This window comes from Micromys minutus (genome assembly GCF_963924665.1).
Source record: "Micromys minutus genome assembly, chromosome: 24".
In the NCBI taxonomy this organism is placed as follows: domain Eukaryota; kingdom Metazoa; phylum Chordata; class Mammalia; order Rodentia; family Muridae; genus Micromys; species Micromys minutus.
Window position 1 is genome coordinate 34,859,971 of NC_137959.1, and position 3,495 is coordinate 34,863,465.

Genomic DNA, 3,495 nt, shown 5'->3' on the forward strand with positions numbered 1-3,495 from the left:
CACATCAACAGAACAGTGACTAAGACAGCATGTGTATGCTCATGCGTAGCGGTTGGAAGACAGCTCTCAGGAGTCAGCCTCTCTTTCCTCCATGTGTGTTCTGGAGATGGAACTGGGGTAGTCAGGCATGCATGGCAAACACCCACTGAGTCATTTTGGTGACCTTGGTGGTTCATTAATTCTCCGGTTGGGGTGGAGGGTCAACAATGGTCTCGAAGTGCTTTTACCTTCCTCTCACTGGTAAATGATATCTATGTCTCCATTTTCCAGTTCAAGTTTAGATACTTCCTAACAATAGAAGATGGAAGCTTCTACTTTCTGTCCCATGGAACACTTGTTTTAGAACATAGCCACTATATTGTTATTGCTATACAATGGGGAGGCCCAAATGGTGAAAAGTCCTGCAATACTCGGTTAATATGTAAGCAAGTTATTTAAATAAATAAAAAATATTACTTTATTTATATATTTATGTGTGTGTGTGTGTGTGTGTGTGTGTGTGTGTGTGTGTGTGTGTGTATGTGTGTGTGTGTAGGTGTATACATGTCTTGGTGCCTATGTGGAGGTTGGAGGTCAATGAAAGAGTCAGTTCTCTCTTTCCACTGATTGGGTCCTGGGAATTGAACTCAGGTCATCAGGCTTAACAGCAAGTACCTTTACCTGCTGAGCCCTTTTGGTAACCCCTAATCTTCTCATGAAACATACCATTTCCTACCCACTCAACCCGTATTTTTCCTTAAAAATGTTGATGAGTTTATAGGAGCTATTTCAAAGATTTTGTCAACAAATCCCAACGCACATATCAATAAGAATGCCTTTGGGTCATAGATCAATATACTTACTTCTTTCTATGTCTTACATATTTTTGCTCTATGTCACTCATGAGGTTTCAAAGAGCAAGGAGAGTAAAATGTGATATTTTTCTTTCTTCTTACCATTTTCTTTTCCCTCAGGGACTGAGAGAACGTTCTTCAGTCAGAAGGCTAGTGGGGTTGGGATGGCATGTGATACATTCATTTCTTTACCGGGCTGGACCACAGCTCTGCTTCCTTGGCTGTTATGTGTGATTTGATTTAGGAACTCTCAGTTTGTCCTGCAGCCTAACTCTCAGCTTTCCTTGCCGCCGCTGCTGTGACCGAAGGACAAATCAACCTCCTCTCAGGATTTGTACTCAGAGGGATTTGATTTGTAGCGGAGTTGTTATGACTCACAAATTCAACTCTAGCAGAACCCGGAGAACTGATCCCGGGAAAAGGCTAAAACCGCCTCTGCCTTCCAGCCCCGTGTTTGTTGGTCTTTCAGAAGAAACATCCAGAAGTGGCAATATGTTGGCTGAGATAAATGTCATTTTCTTGTCATTTTATAACATTTTATTCATTTAGTATGTATATGTATGTGCTCATGCATGCGTGTGTACATGTGTGTGCTTGTGCATGCATGTGTGTTTATATATATGGGGCCATAGTGTACTTGTGGAGGTCACAGGGCAACTTACAGGAGTTGGTTCCCTCTTGGGGTTTAAACTTAGGTTATTAGGCTTGGAGGCAGCTGCCTTTACCTCATGAACTACCTTACAGGCCCAGATTCTTTGTTTGCTATGTTGTCAAGGCCTGACTGGTCTTTCCTCATGCTGCCTTCTTTCACAGATGGCAAGTATCCTCTTTTACCCAAGTGTAGTCAGCCTTGGCATCTGGTCTAAGGTATGGACGTAGGTGGCTGCGGCTCCTTGCTCACCTCTGTCTGGAGCCGAGCTCATCTTTCGCATCTGCTGCTGGGATACAGCTTTGTTCTTACCACTTCCGTGAGAGACGATGGCCCTTGGTATCACTCTCCATCCTCACCAGAGACAGAACTCCCTTAGTCATTTGAAAGCATTTATTATTTTCCAATTAGGAACTTTGGCAGGGACTGGTTGGGTGATTTATAAGGGTAGGATTATAAAATTCCTTTAAATATTAAGCAGAGAGCAGAAGGATATTGCACATGCAGCTGGCATTTCTGAATCACCAAAGCTCCCCTCATGAGTTTTATGACTTTCTGCATTTTATTTATTTTTTATTTATAAGAGCAATGGACAGCAAGCTCTCAGCACAGGCACACAAAGGACACAGCTCCCGCTAAGTCAGTGGGTAAAGGATTTAAGTACGTGGGGGTGACTAAACCCAGCTGCAGACTGCTGCATCACTCTTTTTGGAGGGGACGTGGCCATGTCCTTTAATGCCTGGGATGGCACTTACCCACCAATCGCAACTGGCGCCCATGAAGCCGGTGACAGTGAGGACACTTTTAGGCACCTTCTTTGTGAAGCTCCACCTGATCTTTTCATGCTCCTATGACTGCAGAGAGGTGTCTCTCATTCTTTCTGAGCTGTGTGCGCTGCAGCAGACAGCTCGAAACTTGGTTGAGCCTCGCCAGTTGTCCTGGGGATAGCGTCTTTTACTGTTTTCGGTGCACTTTGATTCTAGCACCTTTCCAGGGACATAGGACTAAGACACCAGTGCTGGGATTTGATTATTCCACAAACAAAGGGGTGGGAGGCTTCTGAAGGTCTATCTTAATAGGCATGTAAGATGTTTAAACTCAGTCTGTAATTATAAATATTAAGTTTCTCATATTATATTCGTTATACCACAAATAAACTATAAAAACAAATTCAATGTCAAGTTTCTCACTAATAAGCCAAAGCTAATAATAGTAATAATAATAATTAATTTGGAGATATAAAGAGACTTTATAGGACTTTTGGATTCAGGCTAGGTGCAGAGATTATGTTAACCATCTGTAAACATTTTATAACAAAGATTTTAGGTAGTTATATTAATAGATACACCTATTCCAGTTTCTTGGGCATTATTTATTTCTTAGGTTAAAGTTACTTGTTAATTGACTTATAAAAACACAAAATGTATATATTTATAAAGACAAAAATTGTATGGGAGAGTTATGATTAAGATTTTTTTTAATTTAAATTTTATCTTAAATATATTTGTGCTTTGCCTGTACATATGCCTGTGTACCACATGTATGTAGTACCTGTGGAAGCCAGAAGAAGGTGTTTGTGGAACTACAGTTACAAATGGTTGTGGGTGCTGAACTTGGATCCTCTGAAAGGGTGGCCAGTGCTCTTAACTGCTGAGACATTGCTCCAGGACCATATTACTTTTTGATGCCCCACCTTCTGTCTTAGTCACTGTTCAATTGTGATGAAGAGACAGCATGACCAAGGGAATTACTACCAAAGAAAACATTCAACTTGGGGATTGCTTACTGTTCATTGTTTACAGATTGAGTTCATTGTCATCAGTACACAGGTAGACATGGTTCTGGAACTGTATCCACAAGCAGGGGAGAGAAAGAGAGAGAGAGAGAAAGAGAGAGAGAGAGAGAGAGAGAGAGAGAGAGAGAGAGAGAGAGAGAGATTAAAACTTCAAAGTCCCTCCCTCCCCCATAACACATTCCTGCAACAAGGCCACACCTCCTAATCCTTATAATCCT